The following is a 13,743-nucleotide window of genomic DNA, read 5'->3' as shown; positions in this document are numbered from 1 at the left end:
CGAAGGTGGCCTCGTCAGAAAAACAAATCCAATTAAAAAATTGATGGTTCTCATCATATCGTCTTATCATTTCCTCGCAAAATTTAATTCTTCTGTCAAAATCATTCTCAGACAGTTCTTGACCGAGTCTCATTTTATACGGGAGGTAATCATGTTTCTTCAAAATGTCTGCGACCGATTTTCAGCTTATATTGCACTGAGCTATTTTCGAAGGAGGCTTATGGGGATTTTTGATAACACTTTGTAGAACTTTCAAAGCTACATCATCGTTACTTGCTGTTTTTGATTTCCCGGATCTTCTTTCATCTGCAACTGAACTTGTTCTTTCGCGAAACTATTCGATAGACAGTAACTTTAGAAATTGGATCGCGATGAGGATATGTGTTACTAAACAGATTCGCGACGTCTTGGTAGAATCTCATTTTATCATTATACCCTCGCATCATAAGAATATAGTAATTCTCTCTGTATGAGTTAGATGCATTTTTAAAAGTAATCAGATATGTAATGGTACAATCGTAGAAAAATTAAAGATTTTATGTAGAAAAAGTGATAAGGAATGACGGATTTCTCAGATATTATTAAATTGTACGAATATGAAGTTCGCGTTCTTCTGCCTTCATATTTTCAGGAGAATAATAACGCAGGGCGTGTAATGGTCCAAATATGATTTATTTTCGACGGTGCTAATAAATAAATAAGAAAAAAATATTTTTATCCGATTTATCCTCCAGTCCGAAAGCCTTCAGTAACTCGAATAAGCGCATCAGCATATAATTAACACTGTCGATGAATTTCGTATGTCCTAATTGTATGTCGTTAATTTTGAAATTAGTTAATGTTCCTTGGAGAGATAGGCCCCCGGGGTGCAATATAAAAAATAAATTCATTAGCGGGGGACAATCACTCCCCCCCCAACCCATCTCTGAACACTATATGCAATTAAACGCATGAGGGGAGCCTAAGCTCCTCAAAGTCAAGAGTTAAAAAGCTGATATGAAAATTGACCCGGTCGACTGACCGGGGCGATGTATTGTATATAATTTCTAAAAATGTACCTTTAAAAAAAGGTAAAAAGAAACGCCAAATATAGGCACGCCAGTAATGAAAAATTACCCACTGCAAACCCATATAGAATCGCACAAGAAAAATAATAATATAAAAAAAATTGCGCCATAATGCGTAAAAGTAGAAACTTGTATCAGTGAAAAATTAAAGTTACAAACCCATATAAAGTCGTATATAGACTTCTCTTCACGCTGAAAGTTGTATGAAAAATTACCTACTGCAAACCCATGTAGAATCGTAATAATAAAAAAAAGGATAATTCAAACACAAAAAAATTAAAAATTAATAGAAAAATTAAAAATTTTTGCAAAAATTAAAAATTATTACAAATTAAAAAATTAAAAAAAACTTGGTGCTGCTAAATTAAACAATTTGTTAAAGTTAATTTTGAAATTTGTTTTGAAATTTTGAAATCGACGACGAGAGAATAAAGAATTTCCAATTTTTTTGTAAATAATTAATATATAATTTTATTGTGAGTAAACTTACGTGAAGATTCTGCCTTGGATTCTTCTTCCGCTTGTCGTCTTTGGGTGAGGAAAGCCAGTTTTACAGGGGTGTTATTCGCTATGAATAATTAATAACGATTGAAAATTTAACTTTATAATATAATCACGGTTGCAATTTTCTCATCAAAAGTATAGAATAAAATAATTACCTAATAACTGTATCCTTCGATGATCGTGTTGGAAACTTTCACGCATAAGTATTATTTCAGCGGCAATGTTTAACAAGACCACCGAAATGCCCCAATCTATATAAAATTCCGAGTGAAAAATTGGGGCTCAAGCATGCTAATTTCGTAGAAATATTGTAATTATTAAGCGACCTTTTTCCGTCAGCTACGATAAATACGAAATAGCATTTATGATCAGCACTAAACTCGCGGCTAAAATTATGCATTCAAATATTAAATTTTTGAGAGCTGTCATTTTTTCTCCTCACTCACACGTTTACACATAACTTACAGAGCATTAATACAACGCACTAATATGATATGTCGCAACGCGCACATTTACGAAACGTGTAATTTAGTTCGGACAATGTCAAACTCAAAATGTTTATTTTCTATTACACAATGCGAAATTTATCGAGTTGATTCTGATTGTTGGTGAATTTTAGCAACAAGCTACCGGAATAAGTGCTTAAATATACAATAGCACTGTATTTGCATTACGATAATACTTTTTCTAAATATTTTGCAACTTGAGAAATAATACATAATTGTTTTTTGTTTCATCATAATCACATATTTGACGGCGTTTCTTACATTGTTTATTTTTATCAAATATATGATTAGGAATATTTAATATGTCTTTTTGTAATTTTCTAACCTTATAATGTCAGATTGCTCTTCTTATTTTCGTAAATGAATTACTTTTATCACTTCTTGTTGTATCTTCAAAACATTGTTTTTTTACAACATTTCTGCTGGACAAAATCACGCTTTCTATGCATTTCTTGCTGAGTTGTCTCTATATAACTCCCCAGACAGCCATATCTGTTTGAACAGATTTTGCCAAACGTCTGTTATATATTTTTGCTAGCAAAAAAACTGCAGATTGTATACAAAATCTGTTATATGAAATAATGATAGCAGAATGTTGGCAGAAATGTTACAAAACCTGCTGACATAATTTGGTAGCAAGTCAGCAGCATAAACCAAGTAGGATTTGTATAAAATTATCATAGCAGATTGGCGGCAGAAACCGAGCAGGATCTGTTGGGAATCTGCGCAACGTAGTTTAATGTCAGATTGGCGGCAGAAATCGAGCAAGGTTTGCGTGCGCACAATCTGATGACAAATTGACAACAGAATCTGCATTTTGTAGTTATTTAATAGTTCCTTCGCTTACCGCTATGCGATGTATTTTTTCGCAATCAAATTTCTGTTAAAAATATATATAAAGTCTGCAAAAGTCGTGGCCTATTATTAAAGGATTAAAAGTACATTTCTATCAGTTTTAAACTGATTGGAATCAATAGGATAAATTATCCATTTACTTCCTATATTGATTTATTTCCTATTCATTTAAAGCATAAAGCAAGAATTTAATTCTCATATAAATAATTATATCTTAAATTTTAAAAATTAATTTATTTTTACAATTTATTTTATTATTAAAATTTAATTAAATTGAACATTTGTTATATGAGATATAACTACGATATAACATATATGTTATACATTAAATGTCATATTTATGAAAAGAAAATTATAATTAATTGATAACATCTTATGCATCTGTTATATTTATTAAAAAATATTCAATTTTATTAATATATTTATGTTCAAATTGCAAGAAACTGCAGGTCCTGCTCGCAAATTGCTGTCAGATTGTATGTTTGAAACTAAGAGAGCGCATTATTACAAAATCAATTATCGTTACATGAAAATATTCGGCATTGCCCTGCGCACATGTTTAGATTCGACAGTCACCTTCAAGGCTGTCGTAAATAATTGTCGACAGTAAAATTGTCAACTCGAGTCATTAAACCGAACAAAACATCTAGCATCTTAACAACAATACATGCCAAAAGTCACCTCGTCGTTCACCGTATCGCGCTAAATCCTATCTAGAAACGTCTAGAAAAATCGCGCGTATAAAAGCAACGAGCGCGCAAAGAGCAGCGCCAGATTGCTTTTCGTATTCGCTATCGAAAGTCGTCGCGCCGTATTATATTCATATTCAATCGAAGGTGCTTACTTCGAATTACCGCGGGTGCATTTGCGAGTTATTAATAATACGAATTGTGTCCTTTTTTTATTATATATATTTGTACTTTCTTTTTTGTCTGAAATATATCGTGTAGTGTCAAGATTGTGCAATACTTTACTTGCGGTGTCCAAACAATCTTGCCCTTCATGTAACATTGCTGGTCCTTCGAGCCGGATCTTTTTTGTTGTGTCCATTCTCCAGCGGTCTTCTTCCGCGACGGGCTCTCATAGGAGTCAGTGCATTCACGTGCTCGTGAGCGTGCATCTTGCAGTTCGGTTGCTTCGCCGTTGGTTGCACCGCCGCGTCGCCGGTCCACCATGAGCATGGATGCCGACGCTTTGTTGAGGAGTCAACAGGATCTGCATGGTCGCATTGCCCGAGCCTACGAATATTTGAAGAAGTCAGGCACTGTCAAAATCACCGTAGGAGTGATCGAATCACGCTTACAAACCTTGGAAGCGCATTGGAACAAATTCGAACAGAATCATGAGGAATTGTGCAGTACTCACTGGAATTTGGTATCGAAGCGCGATTATATTAAAGCAGACTACTACGGATTGGTAGAAGAAGCATTTACGGTCCAAAGAGGCACGCTCATGGACTGTTTGAGCTCACTCAAGAGTGCAATGGCGCCGCCGGAGACACCAGATCCACCTCCTCCTCCGCGGCGGACGCTTCCTCGCATTCAGTTTCCAATATTCTCCGGCAAGTATGAGGAGTGGCCGGCGTTTCGCGACCTTTTCCGATCGCTCGGGGTAACCGACCCAGCTGTGTCCAGCGTGGAGCAGCTATTTTACCTGAGATCCAGTGTGAAAGGGGAAGCCGAGAAGATGATCCGGAACATACCCACGACTGATGCAAATTTCGACCGGGCGTGGTCCATGTTGGTCAACCACTACGAAAACAAACGGCTTCTGGTGAGGTCCTGTCTGTCGTCCTTCCTTGCAATACCTAAAATGAAGAATGAATCAGTTGGAGACTTGAAACGTATTTTCCGTCGTACGAGACACTTAAGATATTTCTCGAGTATCGAATGCGCACACTGGAAGCGTTGCATCCTGCAAAGGGCGAGTCGAGCGAGGCATCCGGAAGCAAGTCGAATGCTTCGAAATCAGCAAGGTCGCATGTAACGCAGAAGACGATCAAGAAGGGAGGTCGATGCCCTCTCTGTCAAGGAGATCACTACATCCTGTTCTGCAGTGACTTTCAAAGGAAGAAGCCGACGGAAAAGAAGACGTTCGTGGAATCCAATCATCTGTGCCCCAACTGCCTAGGTAAACATCAGCTCGCAGATTGCCAATCGAAGAAGTCCTGTGCCGCATGCAACGCGCGGCACCACTCGTCGACGCATGACGCGTACGCGTCTGAAACCAAATCGTCCGCTACCGTCTCGTCTCTCCACGTGCAAAGCCACAACACGAAGGAAGCTACAGTGCTCCTAGCAACCGCACGCGTCAATGTCTTGGACCGTCAAGGGACCATGCATCAGGTGCGCGCGATAGTCGATTCCGGTTTTGAGGTATCACTGGTTACCGAAGCCCTTGCACAGCGTTTCCGCCTTCAACGCTCGTCTGCACACGTTTCCATCCTAGGCATCGGAGGGCGACGCATAACCTTGAAACCGGGGGTTTCAGCCCAATCTTCGGCGGAGCACACGGGGACTCCGAATATACAAGCAGCAAAACATGGAAAACGAGTAGCGGAAGGTACCGGCGAAATTAGTAATAATGGGCTGTAATTGATTATTCCGCGATCCAAATAGATTCCAGAGCGCGAACGAGGCGGAAAATAACAAATCTAGCGGAAAGTGTAGATACGCCACACTTCTTATATATTGAGAAGCTATACCCTAGTGCACTTTCAGAGAAACCACAAGTATTTCTTTTAGTTCTGGCTCAAGGAGCAATATTTAATTTTGTTTTTACATATATAATGACCGTAGGAATCGCGATTCACGATATTATTATATTTAAGGGGACTTTATCCCAAACGATATTCAGTTCTCTAGTAGTAGCGGGTGCAAAACCGATAGTTTCCGAGCACCGAGTAAAATATAACTTTATTTTAGCTAACCGTGCAAACGCAGGACTCGCGTTTCGCGAAAAAGATATTATTTACAAGAGTTTACTCTTGACGAGTACATGTTATTTAATTATAACGCGCTCAACAATTATCATTCCGCACAGCGGGCGATATTTTAGTTTATGCCATAACGACCGGGAAGACGTAGGACACGCGACCGGCGTATTTTATTATCTTAAGTTATTCGCGATAATATTAGTTTATTCTGTAACGTCCGGGAAGACGTAGGACACGCAACTGGCGTATTTTGTTATTTTATGTTATTCGCGATAATATTAGTTTATTCTGTAACGTCCGGGAAGACGTAGGACACGCGACCGGCGTATTTTATTATTTTATGTTATTTGCGATAATTTTAGTTATACTGTGACGTCCGGGATGACGTAGGACACGCAACAGGCGTATTTCTTTATTTTATGTTAGCATTTAATTATATTTGCAATATTAATTTAAGAATAGATAATTTATGTTATCTTTATTATTTTAGTTACTCGCGAAAGCATATAATTAATATTTCGCGGAATCTCTTTGTCATGGACCGTTGCGTCAGCGAACAAAGAGCGGCGGTGGGCGGAGCTTCGGTCAGCAGAATCTGCTGACAAAACACAAGCTCAATGCGGACGCAGTTGATGTCAATCTGCCGCAATACTCTGATTGAATTTGCTGCCAATCTGCCGACATACTGCTAATATTTTGCTTACTGGGTCTTAACTTTTTGCATAGATTGCGAAACAAGTAATTGATATATTCAATATTTGCACGGTCACCATTTGTTCGCGGTATGGTCTCTATTATCATCGAAGGTCTGATATACGCTGCTATTACCATTAATAGCAGTTCTATAAATCATTCCATATATTTCCAGGTTACTTTTAAAGCCTTTTATAATAGTAGCGCTCTCCATGTTGTGGAGCTTGTGTTACGATCGAAATTTTTGTAGCATTTATGGTTTCTTGATTCGATTTAGTTTTGTTCCACTACACTACATTACATATCGTGCAAAATTTATTGCGGACACCGACGAAGGAATCTTTTTTGTGCAGTAACCAATTGTAACATCAACGCCGGAAAGAGAATCGTAGGCGTTGATGTCTTCATCCAATTATTGTCCGCTACAACAGTTATATACCGAATACAGTTTATTGTTTCTTTTCTTTCAAGATCGAGTTGCTTTTCAACTTTGCTAGTCATTTTTATATTTTCCACGGTTGTTTTCTTAAAACCATTGATTAAATTTTTTCGATATTTAATATAAGTTTATCGGACATGCATGGAATATTCATGGCTGCACATAGCTCTCTTCCAGAAGGATAAAACCAATTACAACTGTAAAATCCTGTGTCCACGATCCGAGAATTCGGTCCGAGTTCTCGGACCGAGAAAAAGTTACTAAAACTCGGATCGTGGACACACCGAACTTGAATAGAAAGCTCGGATGAAAAAATGCGTCGCGCCCCATTTTTCCATACTAGTTGCTAGGTTTATATCAATTTAATTTCTTATTGTCAACATTATTACTTTATAAATAGCTAATAAATGTTGGTGAACGTGACATTGGATAATAGAAATGTAATTTTTATAACTTTTAATAATTTTTTCTTTATTTTTTTACATATTCGACTATAAGCCATCTAGAGTCGTCAAAGTATAACTATTTCTATTCGAGAACTTGAATCGAGAACTCGGACCGATTTCTAGTATCGTGGACACAGGCCTTAATAGTTCCTGTTACAGCAGCCTTATTAATATTTAATGTTTTCGGCTCTGTAGGTTTAGGAGTGGAATTATGTGCACAATCGAATTCGATCAGTCGACTTCTAATGCGTTTCTGCTCTACAGTTTTCTTGTCAAAAATCCAATGATAAATAAGCATGAACTAAGAAAACTGTAGAGCAGAAACGCATTAGAAGTCGACTGATCGAATTCGATTGTGCACGTAATTCCACTCCTGATCAGATGTTGGCTTCATAATTGCACATTTGGAATTTGAAGAATTGAGTCATTAACTCACGCTGACGAGATTTTATGAGTTTCCAATCTTTAAATTGCACTCTATTCCTCGCGCATAATTATTAAATATTCTGTAGATTTTATTTTATAAAAGAAATATCGAAAATGCGATGGCCTTCAGGCATGATTTCCTGGATACAATTTATATTCAAACGGCTATTATAGATAAGGTAAATACGTAATCGTAATAAAGGAAGAAAACTTTGCTATAGTAATGCAATATAATGATGCTATGATAATAACATAATTGTGTGAAAGAGCGCCTTTAAAGTAATACAAGCAAATGAGAAATAATATTTTCTCACTATATTAAAGTTACAAATCTATATAGTCTATATAAATCTATATAAATTATTGATTAATAATTCAATAAATAATAAAAAAAAATTATCGATGGTTATTAATTACAACAAATAAGAAATAAAAAATATTTTCTCACTATTAAAAAGGGTACACCAGGGTAACCACTCAAAAAGTAAAGGTGTTTTTAGAAATTTTTTTCAAAGAAACTGTACAACGAATCTTTTTGTGACTTTCTGAATATTTTATTAAATGTATTTAAAAAATAGAAATAATCTTTTCTAATTAATTTGGAGCCCATATATTCACTGTCCAGAGCTCGAAAGTCAGCGTTCCAAAAAAAAGTTGGTGGTCGCGTTGACAACATTTCAGCCATACAGTTCATCTGAAATAAAAATCCAAAATATTTATGAACTATATACCAACGACTATTACCTGACGTAGAAAAAAAATAAAATTATGAAAAAATGACAAAATGGCAAACCTTTGAAAAAAATAGACGAAAAAATAAAGCCCTTTCATTGATAAAAAAATTAAAAGGGAGTAATAAAAAAATCCTACATCGGGTAAAAGAGATGGATTTTGTGAACAAATTTATATTATTGCGACCTTAATTATAGTAATCGGATGCAGAATTTTTTAGATCTATTGTGAATGCGGTTAAAAAAGTCCTTTTTGAGAAAAGTGCGTTTAAAGTTTCAATAGTCACACATTCATTCAAAAATAAAAAATTAATTAACTTATTTCTAATCAGCTATTCCTGAACCATATAGCAGCCTTTCAGCATTCGAGTTTTCGTTGGCATTGTTGTTTTTACTTCATTTAGCTTGCAAACGCTCCTCGTGCGTGTTTTCTCACGCGTGACGCTCGGCCATAATGGTACGTGTCCATTATACAATATTGATACAAAGAGCATGCTCCGATATTACTGCCCGTACTGAAAATCTATAGTTTACGTTACGTATATTATATATTTTTAGTACTGGCAGTAATATCGGAACATGGGGAAAGTTTCGCCTATCCTCACGCCTAATATCTCCAGAAGATTCATCAGACTTGTATCTTGTATGTCCATCATTAAATAATATTGTGGCAATGTTAGCAGCAGTTTTTATTGTAAAAAAGCCATTAAACGATGTCTTCGGCGCAAACTTCCAAATGATAATAGCGTTGAAACTTTCGTTATTATTTTGATTAAAAATACTGCTTGTATTCAGACAATATCCCTTTTGCTTTTGCTTGCTGTCACGAGCATCAAGAGTCTTCGCACAATTTTGATGCTGAAGAATTTTTTCGGTAGAAATTTTATGAAAGAAAAATTAGTAAACAAATTCTAATAACGTTAAAATATAAAAATAAAAACCGGCTATAGAGAGCGGATACGGGTCAAAGCGCGAACAATAAACATTTGTCTTAAACACAAGAAAGATTTTATTAATTCAAAAACCAAACGTTTCGACCCCTCTTCGGGTCATTCTCAGTGACTACATGAAACAGATACATACAATAATTAGCAAGTGTCAATCGTGTGACCGAAATACGCGGTATCCCACGAAACACCAAACACCATTCTCTCTGCGGGGCGCCTCTGATCGGTTACAGCCGTATAGAGAATGGATGTGTGTCGTATGTGCACCACAAATCACTATAAAAACAAGTGTTAAAAAACTAAAACTGAGATAGACAAAAGAGTGAACTTAATTCTCGAGAGGTACTCATCGAGAGAGCGCAAAGGCATACGAGGGAGCACGCGACCGATCCGCACTTGTCAAAATATCCATCGCGAGTAATTCAAAATATAACTTTGACATTATATAACAAGTTAGATGTTTGTCATTAAATAAACATTGGGGGGGGGGGAACCTTGTGACCGAACATTATTATATTTTTGGTAAACTTTTGGTAATAGGGACATAAATATGGTCTAGACATTCCGTTTCACTATTGTATATATATATATATATATATATATAAATTAATATATATAAATTAATACTGTTTTTTGTCGTTTAATATAAAACATTTCTGACAATAGTCTTTCCTATAAATTGAGTTCCTCATCCAATATCTCAACAATATCCCGGTTAACAAAATCTTGATTAAGCAATCTGTGATCAGTAATCACTCATTGCTGTATCGTATGTGTATTTGTGTTTATGATTTCGGTGCTCACTTAATTTGGTTTTTAAAAATCTTTTAAAATCTTTAGTTTGTTCAACAGAGGATGCGTCACAATCGGTACACGATATTTTGTACACGACATTTTTATGGAAGTAGCTATGTAACGTGTCTTTGTATACTTTGATGAACCGATTTAATTTATTAAATCCCGTATACCTATGTCAATTTTGTATTTGTTCCCTTAAGTAAACGACCAAATCGTTCTGAGAGTGTTGAGACATCTATATGGAATGTTGAAAAAAGAAGCTTATGAAAAAACATAATTAGGCCCAAATAGCCTTTTTCATATCTTGTATAGAGTTACTATTGCGACGTATTGCAAGGCCATAATATGTATTCAATTCTTCAATTAGTTTCCCAGTTGATTTACCTTTTCCGCCGAGGCCTCTTTGCAGTTACGCAATCTAGAACCCATGTGTTTTTGTATGTGATTTACACATTCTTTTTTTGTTAACATTATGCGAAATAAACTGTACAATTTTGTTATAAGTTGTTGAATCACCATCGCCTATGTAATTTACATATTTTGCTTTGTGTAAGTTTTCAGCTCTCTTAAACATTTCGACGATGGCATCAGATTCCATTTCACCTGCGGTGCCGCTATGATTTGAGTCGCATTTATCAGCGTGATCCTCCTTCCAAATTTCATATTCTTCTGTAACAACTTTTTTTTCCACAGTGTACATGTCTTGCAGTATGCTAATTTAACATAAATATCGAGGATTTTTTTGGAGTAGTAGCCGATAATACTTACTACACCATGTAAAGAGCTAAAAACACGTTTACGCCAAGAGCCATCGTCGGAAACGGAATATTTGATTATTTTTTCCACATTTTTTGGTAATTATTTTTTTTTTCTTCGCCAGCTTTTATTAATAATACATTTTTAATACATTCTGTAGCTTGGCAAATTTGCTTTATTATAACATCGCAAAATAATTAAAAAATCGGCCGCAACAAGCCCATGCATGCAGAAAACTTTTCTGCTTCAGCTAATGATATTCCCAATAATTCCATTGTAAATATAAATCGACGAATTTCATATGCATTTTTGATTGCTGGGCACGAGGAAATTTTTTTTAGCTCGCACGAGTTGCATTTTAGCACAATTTTAAATCCAACTTCTCGTCGATTAGTTTCATAAAATTTCACCTTACACTTGACGAATTGACTTATTGCTATGAAAACTGTTTAGAAATTAAAAATTCTATAGCTAATTGTTTGGTCTAATTTTATATAATTGCCGATGCTGTTCTGCTTTTATGAAAAGAAATGCTAATATTTAGATTTAGATTTTCTTTCTCTATTTGATACCGATTAACCAGATTTGGCCTGCATTGTTTCCTATCAACCCTCTTTTTCGACTACATGTCTTTTATTTCTTTGATTCATAATAATACAACACAAAAAACAGAAATAAAAAAAACTCGAATAATTAACATGAGGCGAAACGTAAATATATTTCGCGCGTCTCTTTGTATACGATCTCAATATAATACAAACAGGTTTATCAATCGAAATATATATTAAAAATGAATTAAAAGAAAGTGTCAGAAAGGTTACATTAAGTTTTCGTTGCTATGGATAATTCCACTGTTTAGCGCAGTCAACTTCACGTCAAGTGCTATAGACACAACTTTATGGGAAAGGATAAGCTTAGCCAATTTTACAGATTTTTTTCTGAAACTTTTGAAAGAATATTTTTGAAATGTGTATCTTTCGAAATAATAAGTAATAACTAAAAATTCGAATTTTTGAAAATTTTGCATTGATATATCCCCTTAAAGTTACAAATCTATATAAATTATTGATGATTAATGATTCAATAAATAATAAAAGGAAATTATCGGATAGTTTAGTAAAAGATGACAGAAGAGAAAAAAGATATAAGTACTAATAAAGTAAGAGTAAGGAGAGTTATCTCGATAGTGTAGAAAGAAAAAAGTTGATCACGGAAAATATAGCCTATATAGCCAGGTTACCAAATGGAATAACTTGGACCATTTCGTCGCCATTTTAAATATTCATATATGCATGTTAAGTAATTAGAATTAGTAAGTGTGTAATGTTTGATTGATATATTGCAATTTTAATAATATATTTTGAAAAGAGTATACATTTAATTACAATTTTATTTGTAATCGCAATAATATTTGGTTTTGAAGAAAATTATAGAATTTGCTTTAATATAAACTTTAACTAAATTTTTAGCTTTTATAACCTAACTTTATTTATATGTTAATGTTAATCCTTTTGTGCTTTCTAAAATATTCAGTTTTGAGATAAAGAGCACAGATAAAAAAACTTTACTTTTCGAAGAATTAATTAATGAAAAAAATTTCACTTTTTGTTACAAATGTTTTATACTTTATTTGTTATACTTGGATAAGTCTTAATTTATGATAAAACTTGGCTTGAAAATTAAAGAACGATGTGATCATATAAATAGTCCAAAACTGACTGACTTTTAAAAAAGATGTTTAAAGATGATAATGTCGAATCCGTTAGAAAAGACGATCAATGATAAACGCTTCGATTAGCTGAGCCGAGCGCTGGTCGAAGGTGCGAGGTACACGTGATGAGACGAGCGAATATGTTAATAAAAGCATAAAAAAACACTCAACACTAGCGATCGATGTACCGCGACGTTGCACTGAGTTGATGAGAACTTTATTTATAGATTGTTTTATAGATCGAAACAAATAAAGCACATCAAAATGACAGCGATTTCACTCAGCAATTATGCAAATAATTAAAATATATTGATCACCGCCATTTTAGAGACGTAATTAAGGGAATCCCTCAACTGTCTGTATTATCGACAAAATTACTATTTTCGTATTTCTAGTCGCATTAATTTGACAGAATTAAAAATGCTCCTCCATGATTGCAATATATACATTAATGATCTCAGGAAACTCCGGTTTCATATGGAAAATGAGAAATAATAACAAAATAACAGTTTTCCTTATCTATTTTTATCTTAATATGGCGTCTCAAATTGCAGATGAGCTGTCAACTCATCATAATATTATATAAAAGCTGCTTCATATAAAAAGTGTACACTTTGTATGAACGTAGAAACAAGTTTCCTGAAATTGAAGTACACGAGAAAACACTGTTATTTTCTAAATCTAGATTAGAAATCTAATATAACAATATAGTTCGTATTACGATTCATGCGTATGTGAGCGTGTGTTGTAGGTATAGTAGAGCAAAAAACAGCAGTACATATTTGCGTTCAAACCTATAATAGTATTGGATGTAGCAAAAAGTGACTTAATGTGTGCAATATATACATACATTTCTAATACATATTTGATCTGCGATGATTGATAATATGAAATTTAAAATGTCAGTAATTACTCTAAGAGTCAGTCGT

The 13,743-nt window shown here is 34.6% G+C and overlaps 1 long non-coding RNA gene and 1 pseudogene across 5 annotated transcripts in view; one reads left to right on the top strand and one right to left on the bottom strand.

Annotated features, from left to right (window-relative positions):
* Positions 1-13,743, top strand: part of LOC145947514 (uncharacterized) — a 107,475-nt gene that overhangs the window by 35,409 nt on the left and 58,323 nt on the right. The gene's annotated exons all lie outside the window — the stretch shown is intronic.
* Positions 10,232-11,175, bottom strand: LOC145947504 (uncharacterized; annotated as a pseudogene).

This window comes from Prenolepis imparis, unplaced genomic scaffold, assembly GCF_030444845.1.
Source record: "Prenolepis imparis isolate NDT839.2.m4 unplaced genomic scaffold, iyPreImpa1.0 SCAF_94, whole genome shotgun sequence".
Lineage (NCBI taxonomy): Eukaryota > Metazoa > Arthropoda > Insecta > Hymenoptera > Formicidae > Prenolepis > Prenolepis imparis.
This window is presented reverse-complemented; position numbering and strand designations above follow the sequence as displayed.